Raw genomic sequence first — 15,634 nt, 5'->3', positions numbered from 1 at the left:
AACCTCATGTAACATAATTCTATTGACAAACTGTAAGACTTTCTTGACAAGGTAGAAGTGATTAGCACAGAAGTGATGACTGCAGAACAAACCGACCCATTCGGATTAAAACAGCGACACGACCAAGCCTGAAGGAGCCTGTCCAGAGGAAGCAGAGGTCTTTCCACACAAATAGCAGAAATATCTAGCCAAGGCAGAGAGGAGGGGGAGGAAGAAAAGCCCACCTTATTTAATTCCAATTTTTCAATACTTATTAATTTTTATCCCAGTAACAGTTTTGCTCAAAAGATGGATCATTATATCAGTGAAACTGTAGTGACCCCCATAGCAGACACAAACCAGCAACATTTTATAGAGTAAATCCCATCAGCAAATGCTAACTTCCATGTGCTTGTTAATAGCAAGGCTTAGAAAAATATAGACCTCATCAACAATTAATTTTTTTGCCATTTTGCCAATTGGTGGTTGGCCAAGGAAAAGTGCTTTTGTTAAGCTGTGACCACACAAGTCACAGTGGAAGGTTCCTGCAGCGGGGAAACGATAACTTTGGAGTATTAAGAAAACCAATAGCCTTGTTGACATGAACATGGGAGTCTAACCCCTGAAGCCTCCTGATATGAAGCATTGATTTTTCTGTCTGGGTACAGTTCTAAAGCCATTCATTCTCTATGGTCAGGACTCACAGGGCCAGAGGAGTGGAAAAAAAAAATAAAAATCTGTTCTTTTCACTTTTACCTCCAGGCAAAGTTGAGGAATAAATTCTACATTTTGAGGGATGATTTGTTCAGGCCATGTTTAGTAGAAGCTTATTGCATAAAAAAACATTTTGTTTCCTTGACCCTTGCAACCTGTGACCACTTATTCTTTTGTGCACCTCCTTCACAAGATAACAGCAAGGGAAAGTGCCTAGAGAAAGCACCCCTGGTTTCTTGTTATTCTCCAAATAATATCACCAAACTCACTTATTATTCCTCAAATAATACTGTCATGTTCACTTGTCATTTCTCAAATACCACTGCCTGCTGACTTGTTATTTCTCAAATGCTTCCATGCCTACTCGTTATTCTGCCTCGTGTAATTACTACATCCCTTACTTGTTATTCTCTCTCATATACTACCCCTGGCTGTACTTGGTTAGTGCTCATGTACTACTGATCCGCCTCTCTGCTGTTTCATTTTCACCACTCCTTCAACATGCTGTACCTCCCTGAGAAAGGAAATTATATTATCATTCTGTATATTTTTGCAATCCATATGCTGACTCCCTGTTTCCTCTGCACCCCTGTTGTGTTCATTTAGTAGCTATTGTAAATATACACTGAAAAACACCGAACCTCTTGTGGAAGAAACAATAGTTCCACAGTTTGGAGCATGAGTGCAATGTGTTCCCATTGTCTTTAAAAATAATAATTTTAAAAATAAACAAATGTAAAAAAAAGGGGGGAAAATAAAATTAAATCTATTATAGAGAAAATAAGCTCAAGTTTCCCCCTCTTCACTAGACACAGTACTCAACCACACAATGGGATGTTTCCTGCTTTGGTAACAGAATGCTGAGCCAGTTTTTGCTGTTTGTCTCCTGTTTTCAAAGAAACAAAGCTACAGCATTAGACAGGAGATGCCAGTGGTACAGAAGGCTAATGTTTGGACACCAAACTTGCTCTCTCTTTCAGGTGGCAATCATTTAATTGATTTTTTTTAAAATGTAAATTATTATTCACATGCAACAACACACAATCATCTCTTTGTGAGGCATAAAATATCAATGTCTACAGATAGGCTGGCATCTTTACAGAGATGTACACACAGACACTCCAAACCCATGAAAATAAACACCTCTGAATATCTATCTTTATAAATCTCTGATAGAGTGCACACACTCTACAAGAGCATAATTTTAGTAAATATATAGCTATTCACACACACAGATTGATCCTAGGAAATATCCTGTATTACTATTGCAAAAGTATGCCTATATTATGTTACGGTATGAATATGCTTGTATATTTATTATTAAATACTTACTGTTCCGCCTTTTGAAGTAGATGGACAAATGATTTAGGAGTAGAAATAGACTAGAAACAAAATTAATGCAAATAATGTGTTGATTTTTTTTTTTTTTAGCTTGATTAGCCAAGCCAATAGAAAATTCTGGAAAACGTATACAATTATTTTAACTGTCATAGACTGGCAATTGTAATTGACATGATTTGTACGAGATGCAGTGTAATAACTGAATATATTAAAAAAAAATCTCATGGCTTGATTACCAGGAGAACATTACTAGTGCCACAATATTATTAACAACACAATTATCATGGCATCCCTAGGACACGCTCTTAGCACTTCAATGCATTAGCGAACCTTTGCTAACGAAGAAAAAATTAAAGTACAGCAAATTTCAAAGCACCAGTTGTACGCAACATCATTAAAAATTTATAAAACTTCCCCTGAACATGACAAGTGTTTGGTTTAAATGAAGATCAGCCATAAGAAGGAGCAGAAATCTTGTTATTCTTTGTCTCTTTCTCTCCCTCTTTTTCTCTCTCTCTCAGACCTCCCCCAACCACCACCACCTCAATCCAGCTGAAATATGTAACCATTACAGAGTGACAGTTTGACACACAATGACCTGTCAGAACATTCATCTCTCAATGTTTTATTTTAGTGAGGAGCCAAACTGCAGAAAAAATAAGCAAGTTGTTTCAAGGCTTGGAATGAGATCAAACATTTCTGGCATCCCCACTTACCAGACCTTTGATTTACAATGGATCTGTCAGAGGCTGATTAGACAGTGTGTGTTTAAAAACATATAGATGTTCCACAATTGCACAAGCTCTCCCCTTCCCTTCACAGAGCACATTTCTGCTCTTTGTTTGGATGGAGAGAATAAGCCAGGTTACACTGCAGAACCTTACACCTTGCAAGTGGAAAACACCACATGCAGAACTGCAGGCAGCTGCAATTAAACCTCTTAGGCAGAAGCATTCCCATTCTCCAGTAAAAGAAAGCTGTAGCTCTCCACACTCTGTAATATTCGTTGTGCCAATTTCTATTACCTTTTCCTTCCAGGCCTAAAGTTATAATAGTCTGCAGAGAAAATATACCCAGGAACTGCTGCAATCGCCGCATATTTTCAATAATGTTCAAAGGCAACACGCAGCTAAAGATTAGTCAGACAACAAAGTGCAAGTGGCTAAAATATTCCCACACTGTAACATTTTTTGCTCATAATTGCAAGTGTGTGGGGGGGAAAAGGCTAGAAATATATTGTTTCTATTTGTACCTAGAACAGTTGCAGAAAAAGCAGCAGGATTTGTGCGTGGCATTAGAATGTGTAATTCCTTAATACTATATTGTGGCATATGGTTCATTGTAGCAAATTATGAATACATGTGTTTGGAGAGCTTTGGTAGTAAATTTGGGCTTTGTACATCTACAACAATGCCCAAATCTGACAAACATAATTTATATAATATTAAGTTAATACAGGATTATGAAATTAGCTCTCTGTAGTAAAACTGTAATTTTTAAATGAAAGACAATGCTATGAAATGAAAGTAAAATAAACATTAGCATTTTGTGAAAGGTAGAACAAATCTTCCAAAAGTCTGCTTTGTAATTTATTATAATGCTGACTTTATGACTTCCAGTGTATTTAAGACATGGCATCCTCTAACAGCATAGCACAACTACATTGCTTTTCAGAATGATCCTAATCTTTCAACCCCTCTCAGGCAATGCTGTCAATTAATTTAAGAGAGTCTTTTGAATGAATACTGCCTGTGATTAAGCAAGGAGCAGGTTGGAACTCTGGGATCTAGCTCCCATGCTGCTCCTTATGGGTTCAGCACTGCATTTGCTCCATGTGGAAAATTCCAATCAAGTTGATAAGTTTGTAGGAACATGGGCTATTACTCTGTGTGTTAGACAATTCAAGATATGAAATTATATTTCACATAACCATAAGAGAGAAAGTGAGAAATGCATTACAATGGGAGTCCCTTAGCTTGTAGGAAATGGAATGTGCTAAAACACACAATTTTATTTTTTGAAGGGAAAGAAGAGAGCAATTAGCCAGAGAAGGAGTCCAAGGGAGGAGGGGGGGCTGTAAATAAGTAAATAAATAAATAAATAAATGTTTGGAGGTCATACTACCCTGAAGTGATGCACAATTTCTATTATCAACTTCCTAAGGAAAAAAGGTAGCACATAGAAAAACATGCATTAGTACTTTAAGGCTGCACAGAATTTGTGTTATATTTGCTCTTTAAAAAAATATAATAAAATAAAAAAAATAACATTTCTAGCTCAACTCTAGTAGGACAAAATAACAGAAATTGTCATCCAAAACTAAAATTCCTTTGTCTCAGTCAAGGCCTAATTTCTAATATTTAATTTGTGATGTGTGGTTTTGGTTTCAAACAGAGAATACGATTTGCAGGATTTCTGAGGTTTCACATGTCCTAAAAAGCAAAACACCCTATCAAAAGGGGGATTTCCAGTAGGAGATGCCAAATATCATTTGTCCTCAATATCATGAGCTTGGGACTCCATCAAGTTACAGTAACTAAAACTTAGAGGTTATGGCCCAGAAGAAAATAACTGTAGAATATAGTGGTTTCACGTATTTGTGAAGTTCATGTCTCAGCCAACGATGATACGTCACAGATGAAAATGTATGACCTTTCTTTGTGTAAGTGAAAGCCATGTTATACGCTACTGAATATTGCCACCAACCCAGAAATCTGCTATTGGTATTTATCATTCTGCCACCTTATTTCATACTCTCTGAAACACAGAGAAAACACTTTTATCTGAGCAATCAGGGAAAGGTTAGAATTGCATTAATGGGTTAAATGTATGAATGAATCATGAAATATGAATTAGCACTAAATGCTAAACTACAATCCGATACAAAATGCCTCTATCAAATGCAGATAACACACATGCCTGTACCCCAGCTACACCTGCCTTGATGTCCTTCAGTATCTCAAATCCACAAATGATATAATTCCAAATTTTGCATGGGGAAATCTAATGCTGCTTAGCATGTGTGCCACCACCAAATGTCATATCCACCTGCAATTTGTGTATCGTGAACTTCACAACCGCAGCACAAAAGTTGGCACACCTTAATGTAGCAAAAACCTACACATCTGAACTCTGTGAACAGCCTGAATTTTAGATGCAAACAAGCACGGCTTTGTTACTCTCATTAGGAAAGTGAAACATGTCAAATAATTAAACTGAGACAGGGCAGATTTCAGAGGTGAGCTCTCTGATCTTAAGGCCCATAACCAGCCCACAGTTGCTCTGTTCAAGGGGCAGAGTCTGAGAGCATTCGAGCCTGGAGCTCGAGTAACACTGGGGAACATCTTGGGAAGAGTGAAAAAGTAGAAAGTGATTCACTTTTGGGGTCCATTTTTCTACTCCTTAGGCTGAAAATCAGAGAACAAAAATCAGAATTTGACTCTGACACAGTGCTGTCTAAATACAAATACACAGTAAAGATTAACCTCTTCATCTCTTCCCAGCCACACCCAAAACAAGAGCTCTGTCAATTTGGATTTTGTCAGATTGACTCGAGTAGGTTTGATTTCCTAAGCAAGAATGAGATCCAGTACCAGAAAACAAGATCTTTGGCAAGACGATCCTTCTTAGGATTCTGTTAGAACACTATTAAATTGGAAAAGAGTGACAGGGACTTAGGGTGACAAGGGAGAAGCACAAACACCTTCGCTACAGCAATTCTGTGTGATCACACCCCCCTGTGCATCTCCACCCTATAACTTCTGAATCTAAAGGCTCATTTCAACATAGTTGACAGAAGGGTGAAAAGTTCAAAGATAATCAAGTTCTTACACCATTTTTTGAGCACATCATATTCACAAAGAAAAATCCTTTTACTGACCTTGGGAACACTTTCAGAATAACCTCATACCTTATCAGATATCGAAGAATCTGTAGTGGTGTGATTAAAATCACTCCAAATATAGACAAAAGCTAGAGGACAAACAGCTTCTGGACATCAACATCAAGTAACAATAATATATAAATGCATGGCAAACCAGACTTCAACAGCTTCAGTTAAACCAAGCATTTTGACATTTGTAAAATCTACTTAAGAGTAATTTACCTCAAAGCATAGAGGAAAGGAGATGAGAACAGTCAATATCACTGATTCAGTTATGCAGGGTATTTGATCATCTACAGTTTGTATACTTAATAAAGCTTGCCAAACTTTATTATGTTCCCAGCATTACTCAGCTCCACCAGCATGAATCTATATTATATTCCTCAACTATCCATGTTAGGCATTCCAGACAGATTTTCCTAGTTTTTAGACTACCTACATTCACAATGCAGAATTCTGTGTTAACTTGAAGTATCTTCTCACACACACATAAATTTATGCATATTTATACTCGCATAAAATCTAACTCTGCCAGTTTAGTCAGTGACAGACTGTACAATAATTAGCATTGTCAATTACTAATTATAGCATGGCCACAGATACAGTTATGAAAATGCAGCAAAGTAACAGCTTTGATAATTTCAAAGAATTACACCTTTTTTCTGTCACATTTGAATATTTCTACTTTTATCTATTATTATAAATGCAGAAAAGCAAGAACAATAGATAACATTTTCTAAGCCAAATTTAAGGACACCCTGCTCAGACCCATTTTTGCTCAAAGAACACATCCCATTAATTCTGTCTTTTTTTAAAAATCAGTTAAATATAAACAAATTAACTTCTTATGCATATTGCTTCTGAGAGAATTACTTTTCATTTTTAGAGTGGTTTTCCATCACTACAAACCTTTTCCTTTCCCTTATGCACCAGCAAACATACTGATACAATTTAAAGGTCATGTTCTTTTCAAACTGACAGGGCCCTCCAAAATTTTGACGAGAGTCCCTCTAAGAATCACACCATACAAACGGAAAGGAATTAAGTAAAGCATCACTTGATGTAGGCTCAATCATGTGAACTGATTAGAAAATGTAACCATGGAGAGAGGTGATTCAAAGTGTGACGGACAACCTTTCAAAGAAAGGAGATGTCATGTTGACAATAATAAGCAAGTACCTGACATTGAAGGAGGGGGTGAACACAGAGGGTCAATAAAGATATAATTGCCTTCAGCTATTAAAAAAACCAAACCAAAACAAACAAGCACCAACCAAAACCCCAAATCTCTTTTCTACCTTTGGTTTCTTCACACACCAAGATAAATATTTAAAATGATCAGAGAATTTCATCTGTGTAGTTCAAGTTAAGTTTTAGCCAAAAAATACTGAAAAATGTATTGATAACATTCCAGTTTGATACCTTGAAGTTCAAAGCCAAATATACAGAGTTTATCTTAAAGGTTATATTGATACATATTGATCTGCATTACAAGTTAGATCATATTTAAGAAAATAAGACTGGCTTTGGATTGTAATACCCACATCATTCAAAAAAATGCTACAAGAGAAAAGTAAATGGGCTTTTGAAAGACGCTGTTTATCAGCAAAATTATATACATTCTAAACAGCAAGTCTAAATCTTTGCAGGAAACACAGTATAAGCTGGGTTAGGACAAAAATATCTCCCCACAAAATAAAAGCAACAGTTACCACGTGTTCTGAACTTCATTTGAATCTGCAGACCAAAGAATACCCCAAACTCCACCACATTTAATCAATATAAAACTCAGCTAAACTAAAGAAATGGGTAAAACATACAGTCCTCTTTTTGAAAGCAAAAAACATTTAACTTATTTTTTAAATTATTTATTTCTTTCATAGTCCTCTAACTACTGGTCTTTCCTTTCCCATCAGTTGCTATGATTTATGGCACTCAAAACAGATCCAGCACGTCATGAGCTATTATGGTAACAATTTGAAAACATTACATCCAAGATCATTTTAATGATAAGACCTGTCATCTCTTGTCGATATTAAAATGCATATAATGTTTGTGAATAAATGGAATCTTAACTGATTTAGATACCATATTCTTGTTGATGTCAAAGAGGTCAGTGAACATAGCTAATGTTTTAGCCAACCATGGATTGAAGATTACAGTTACATAAAAAGTAGATATGGAGCCTTTCTCCTGTACCACAAATTCAGCCCAAATTTGCACCAGGTAGGGCACCTTAAATAGTTCAGGCAAATTAATTCAGGGGTACAACTTGAGTTCTGACTGGACAAATGCCCATTTCACGAAGAAAGTAATAAACCATGGCACCCATGACAAACTCTGACGCTATTTGCTTGACACGGTGCCTGTTCAAGGCTTGTCCATGTGTTGCAGATTGAAAGCTGCAGGACACAACCAACGTGACACCCCAGTCATACAATCTACTGCCTGTCTTGGAGAGAAACAAGGTTTTACTGCAATCTAGGTCTTTTGCAGTTGCTCCCTGGACTGCTGGCTAATGAGGTCAGACAGTACTGTCCATTCTAGACATATTCTTTCTCGGGTATCATGTCTCCAAGAGACATTCCATGAGGACATACCCTTAAATATGCCATCAAAGCAAATTATAATGATAGAATTTATTAACATTTTTTATGAGGCAAAAAGCATACTTCTAAGGAAACATGAAATAAAACTGAGACTAAATAGCAAATTAATTCTGAAACTATGTAGCAGATGTTGTTATGCCACTGGAAAGCTTTTGTTATATGCAAGGACAAAAGTTGAGGTTAAGGTTTGCAGACACCTCTTAACCAGACCTCCTTTTTTCAGCAACCAAAAGGATCCCCACACTGAGTGACCATGTCTCTGCAGTCATATCTGCATAGGAGGATGGCTTTTCTTCTTTTTCTTTTAGTTCCATGCCTCTTAACACTTTCCTTCTAAAAAGGAAAGCTGAGACTGAGATCATTTAAATCAGTAGACAAATACCACAATTCTCAAATTTCACAATGGGTGGAGCCCCAGAGGTGCTCAGTTGTCTTTACTGCAATGCACACTCTGAAAATGAGTGGCCATTGGGTTTGTGGCCAACACTGGCCAACTCCATGCTTGAACGAAAATATAGAGACAAAGCCTGCAGCAGCCTCCACTGGGGAAGGTCAGGGGTAAAGTTAGAAAGGAAAAATAAAAAGGAGCAAGAGAGTGGAGAATGGACACGGGATTTATAACAAACAAACAAAAAATCAAAAAGAAATGACACAAATATTTGGCAGTAGTGTCAGAGAGGCGTAATGGGCAAAAGATGTAACAGAGAATTGCTCACCCTCTGCTCTGACACATGGTCATGGCACTGCTCATAGGCTGTACCTATACCAGCATTTCAGTCCAGAGTAGTGGTACAGTTTTGGGTGAATTTATTCTCTCTTGTTTAGTCGGCTTTGTTAATAAAACTGTTTTGATGACCTAATTCCAGATTCCTCTTGTAGGCCAAAAAACGAGCATCAGAAGCTCTACCAGATATGTACCAGATGTGCTCCATTAGTCAATGCAAGTAAAAGGTACAAATCAACAACTGTGTTTCAGTCATCTCCAAGTATAGGCAGGATAGGGACATTTGGTTCCAGTGACCACCCTAATCATAGTCTACAGTAAAAAATCCCAAAACATACTTACTGTAGATATCAGCACAAATCAGCTTAAACTGATGCATTTATAAGGAGCCTAATCCCTTGCCAATGTAAAGAGTTCCTCAGAACTTAGGTGAAACAGAGATTTCAACCTCTGTCAGAGAAAGGTGACATACTTTTGGACATTCTTCCTTGAGCATGTGTCGGATGACAAAGCCATTTGGAACACGAGACCTTATTTTCAAATTCCATGTTTAATCTTCCTCACAGAAGATTAAATTCTGATGCAAATGGAAGGGGATGGAGCCATCCCATCACTGCCTCACGTTCCCTGCTAAAAAAGAATGAGAAGGGCATAATGCAAAAAAAGAAGCCAAGCATTTAAAGGAGAAGACATAAAAGCAAAACCCAGGGGTTGCAAAATCCACATGAACTAAACCCATGACTCAAATTAGTATAATTGAAAACCATTAAGCTCAGCTCTGTTCAAGTAAAAATTAACTTTATAGTGACTATCATTATAAACTATTGCTTCATCAAGAAAATACATCATGGTTATATTTTATAATTTTTATCCTCTCTTCCATGTAGCTGCTAGAAGGCAGTTACAATGAGAACTGGGTCTTTCCAAAGTTGTTAACAAGACACATTCCTTTTGGTTCATGGCTAGTATTATGAGAGTTTCTGTCTTATGTTACTATTTCTGACACATGCTGGAGAGGGAACATCTTGGCTCAAAAAATACTGGGCCATCATTTTATGGGAAGAGACTTTCTAGACCACAGAAGCAGATAGACTTACAACTGACAACACAGAGGTAATGATAACCTACCCTTACATAGCCCAGAGTCTCACATACTGTAAACTCAATTAGCAATTCTTTTATCTTCACCCAGAACAGATATATTGAAAATTGCAGATTGAGGGCTTTTCTCTTATAGCTCTGACTACAAGGGTAAATACTGCCTTGCTTCAGCAGCATAATTTTTAGCCCTCTCATTTTTCACCCAGTTCAAGTTGTTTGATTCTGTGAGTCCATATTCCAGGCAGGCAGAGCACTCATCTATGAACACAACGCAGGCAAACCTGCATTTGTTGGAGATGAAAGGCATGAAAGTTGCCCATAATTTTGCCACAAATAAACTCCTCCTTTGGTTTATGCTACATCATGCCCTTCTACATGAATAGTTTTGATAAAGACCTGTTACTCCCTTTTCTTTCACTACACACAGTGTGGATACATTAGATAAACAATTTTATATGTTCCCGTCAAGGAGAAATATCCCACACAACGAAGCAGACCTTGTGAAATAACATTTCACTTATCTGTTATGTCTTTCTGAACCTTCCCTAAGAACTGTAATTCTCTAATCCTAGTATACAGCTGCATATAGTCTTGCTCCAAGAAATTTCTGTTCTCAAAGACCAGCAAACAAATGCAGACATACAGGTGAGGAAGGTTTCAACAGCAATATGTACACTATTTTATAATTCCTTTTTCTTTCTTTTTCATTACACCTAAAAGAGTTATTTTAATAACAGGCAATTTACAAGCACACACAGAATTTGAAGAGGTCTTCAAAATACTTTGGAGAAATAGATCATATACTCTAAGCCAAAAGTATATATCATTTTTATCTATTAGGGGTTTTTACATTTTTACTGGGTCTCGGTGATTTACTAGTATAAAATAAAACACAGAGCTATGGTCTAGTTAAAAAACATGGCCAATATGAGAACAGAGAGAGCAGTAAAGTTTGAAACTACAGTGAATGCAGGGGATTTGAGCTAATATAGTACAACAATGAAGTTATTTTTACCAAACTTACCCGTATGCTTGCAATAAATATGATAATCAAGTAAATTAAAAACTTGTTGCATTTACACACTTCTGTCCAAACTTGTCAATCATTTTTCAACATCAAATATTTCAAGACAGTGTTTATAACCTCTGCTAACAGAAAAGAACAGCCTGTTTTGGTGAAATAAAGTTGACATTTAATTTACTCTTGTAATTTAAGTTGTTCATTCATTGCTCTTGTATGTTGACAGATAAGATTCCTTTAATGTTCTTAGGCAAAACAATAAATACAGTGTAGTTAAATTTTAGATGTGAAAACATTATGCTTTGTCTTGACAGCACCACAGTTAGACATAAAGTTATAATGCTCAAATAGTCTCTTCTGAGACTCTGTGTCATAAAATATGTAGTCTTTGAAAGTGTATATATATCTGTCATTTGACTTTTCCTGAAATCAGAAATAGATAGATGCATATCCTGATTCTTCATCTACAGATTTGAATTTCTTTCTCCTTCAGCCCCAGTTCCACGCTATGAACAGACATAGGTCTATCCGACAAAAAAGAAAATTTTCCTAATCACAACTTCTGTGATTAGGCCCAAGCAATAATTTTCTCTCTGCTCATCCAGGAGCCTCTGTCAGCCACCACATCCCCACCATCCCTGAGTGTCACTGCTGGGACTGAGGGCCCTCCACAAGGCAGCTCCAGTGACCCAGCGGGTCGCGCTGGGCTCCCGTACCCAGGCACAGCCAGGAAAGGCTTCCTCACCTGCTCGAGCCCAAGTTTCCCACAGCAGATTCAAACCCTTTAAACAGTGGAAGGACAGAGCAGTAACAAGAAACAGCCCAAGCTGGTGTCCCTGAGGAGAGACTCCCAAAAAAGGAACTGCTTGGCTTTTATCCCCTTGCAGCCTAAAGCTCTGCAGTCTGGGATCTCCCTGCTCAGCTCCTGTGCTGGCTCTGGTGTCTTGGCAGGTCACAGGCTCTTACCTGGGCTCACATCCAGACTCCACCTGCAGCTGCCCTCCAGCTGCTCTGAGTGCATTCCTCAACAGCTGGTGGGTTGGGACTTTTTGTGGGATTTTTTTTGGGGGGGGGGGTTTTGGTTTTTTGTTTTTTCAATAAAAGCAATCAGTGAACTTGTTTGAAGAAACCTAAACTTGCTGCTCACAGGGCAACTTCTCCTTGTGGCCCTACTAACTCTGATGATATTGCACCCAGTGGTCTAAGAGTTATTTCTCTGATAATGAAGAAACTGATACATCCATTACACTTTGGGTACAAGAAGTAGATCATGTTTATCTCCAAAGCTTCACATGCATATACATCTTTTTTTGGGGCATTAAAGACGTAATGCATCCATTGTGTCTTGTTTAGCCCAAGAGATTAAGATCTTTACATTCCATAATCATTGCAGGTAATCTCTCCCATTTCCTACATGCTTGAACAGTAATTGTCTAATATCTACATTTGGCAGATTTGTCTTGAAATAAAATTGCATACTCAAAAAAAGGACTTGTATGATGAGAATACATTCAGTGATGTGGAAGTTACAAAGAAAACCCCAGATGGCTCAGACAATAATAAGATATAATATTAAATTTAGACCTTTCATCAAATGTTCTCAAATTCATACTAAGGTCTCTTTTCAGCTTTGTACTTTCCTCTTATTTTAAATGTTAATGGATTATCAAAATCATCAAATTCTGTCATATAATCCAGAATGTCTGCTTTTTTAACCACAGAGAATGAACTGCACAATTTCTCTACAGACAGAACACTATATCAAATTGATCTGCAAAGAAGTAGACACCCTCATCAGCTACTGTAAAGGTACATATTAATTTTATGGTGCATTATTAGGACAGGTACCTCAGCACATTCATGATGGTCCTATTACTACGTCCTCATTCTCTAAAAGCCATTGTGCTTATATAATCTGTTATTCAAACCTCTGCACTCTCCCAAGCAAACGGAGCAAGGGATGCTCTCTAATCATCACACCACACACCAAGGTGCTCAAAGCACCATCAGCATCCAAAGGTGAAATCACCAATGCAAGAGCTCACAGAGCACTGCTGCCTGCTGCAGGATAGACAGAATTTTTTAGTTTTTGCCTTTTCTCTCTACAAAAACTAGTCTAAAAAAAGAGTCATTGCAAAAGCATAGGGTTGATAAACAACAGTGCCTCTCTGCTTTAAACACTATTGTTGAAAGAGGGCTTCAAGCTCAGTGAGACCAGAATTGCACTTGGAAAAAGTCACAGGAAGCAAGCACAAGAGGAGGAATGTGTGATGTGTCAAAGGAGCTCGTTCCATCCAAATTTAACAGGAAAACAGACTAAGTATCCTAACATTTCACAGGAAGGGGCAAAAAAAGTATTATTCTCAATGGCTCAGATGTTTTGTGTTTTTATGAGACTCCTGGGTTGCAGAATCCATGGTGGTCATCAGGAAGGCACAGCAGTTTCTATACATTTCCACAGATTAGCACATGGATCATGCATGTAGAAGGGAAACTTGGCTCATGCTGTGTGATATCATGGACTTTTGAACCAGTATTTCAGAGCTATGAACAGCTATGAGCAAAGTGAGCAGGACTGGGTATTCTGTCAGCATTCCTTGTCCTTGAGTTCTTCCTACCAAAACCCACGTCCCACACCCAGCAAATGAAAGCAATCAGATGCCCCACAGCAAAATACTGCCTTCAGAAACCATTCTTGTGTCTAAAGTCTGTACCAATCTCTCAATGATCCAGAGAGTCTGCAAGAATAAGAGGAAGAGCTCAAAAACACACAAACATTTTTGTGCAGAAGTCAATAGGTTGGTTAGCTAAAAAAGAAAGCATCAACTAAGTTATCCTCAGAGCTGCTATAATTCACCTCCAACATCCAGAGAACACAAGGCAATTTCCTCCCTCTGTTTAACCAAGACTCCCCTAAAAGATAATATTATTGCTTGTTCAAGATTCATTAAACATACTTTGTTGCCACTAAAATATTAGATACTAAGAATTTCTGAAAAAAATTGTATGTTTTAAATTAGAGTCAAGGATCTCAGATTCTCAACTGTAATTATTTCTAGTTTAGTGTAAATCAAAATAAATAGTAAACAAAGTATTTTTGAACAATACATTAAATCCTCTCTATTTCATCATAAACATTCAACTTTCTAAGTGAGAGGCAGTATGTTTCTCTCTGAAAGGGAAACATTCCCACTCTGCTAGAGGAATATTAGGACACCAAGAAGGCTTTATCAAATCCTGCTAGTTTCAACAACAGAAAGATAGACAGACAGACAGATAGATAAAAACCCCAAAGGAAATCTTCCTTGCTCAACATCTAAAGATTAGACTAAGAGGAAAGAACTAAGACAAACCTTAAATGGTAGAAAATATGCCCGCTATAGATCTCTACTTTGCATCTCTTTTCTACTAATTAATGCCATGTGAAATGGCAAGGATTAGACTGAAAATACAGTCTGAGGGGGACACAAACACTGTTCAATAACGTTTACTTTTTCATGATCATTTTTCCAGAACAGACTCCAAATACAAACTTGCCCATTGGGCCAGCCCAACATAAATCATACCTGTTAACCCTTTTGAGGCAAACTGTGGCTGCCAGGAGTGCAGAGATGCAGTTATTAAATTCAGATATACTATGTGGGAATTAGATTTTGCTTCTTTTATCTGCTAAATATCAATATGAAAATGCAGCAGTTTCAATTAAAGTAGAATATAAAGCATATAAAATATAGGCTAATGCCTGAATTTGAAATGCAGCATGTGCCCTAAGGCACTGTATCATAATTCAGTCTTGCTTTCGTGCTGTCTAATAAAGGCAGGTTCTGCTTTGTCACACAGGTGGAATCCTTGTATCTCCACTCTCTTTGATTTGATCTCTTCTACTTCAAAGCTGGCATATTGCAAAACTTTTTTGCAAAGTTTACACAGACTTTGACTTCATTGCAGCGTGACCTTATAACTACAACAGCTCTGAGCTCCTTGAGACATTGATCATGTCTACATCAATGTTTGTACAATACCCACTGTAACAGGGCATTGTCTAAGGCTGGGGACTCTGGGCAATATTCTAACATAAATATTAAATAATAATAAAGTTCTGTCAAGTCAGTGGTCTGTGAACTACAGCAGGTTCATGTGATCATGTATTATGGCTCAAAGGCAGCCCTCAGCAGCCATCATATAAAATCTCTGTGGTCTAAAAAGTACTTAAACAATGATGTACACACAAGTCATAAAATTAATAGGAATTACATATATTC

General features: G+C 37.3%; 1 long non-coding RNA gene across 1 annotated transcript in view; it reads right to left on the bottom strand.

The window, feature by feature from the left end:
* LOC117001214 overlaps positions 1-15,634 on the bottom strand; it is a 182,382-nt gene that overhangs the window by 120,966 nt on the left and 45,782 nt on the right. The window lies entirely within an intron of this gene.

Source organism: Catharus ustulatus, chromosome 11, assembly GCF_009819885.2.
Source record: "Catharus ustulatus isolate bCatUst1 chromosome 11, bCatUst1.pri.v2, whole genome shotgun sequence".
Lineage (NCBI taxonomy): Eukaryota > Metazoa > Chordata > Aves > Passeriformes > Turdidae > Catharus > Catharus ustulatus.
The sequence above is the reverse complement of the archived record's forward strand: the minus strand, read 5'-3'. Positions and strand labels throughout refer to the sequence as shown.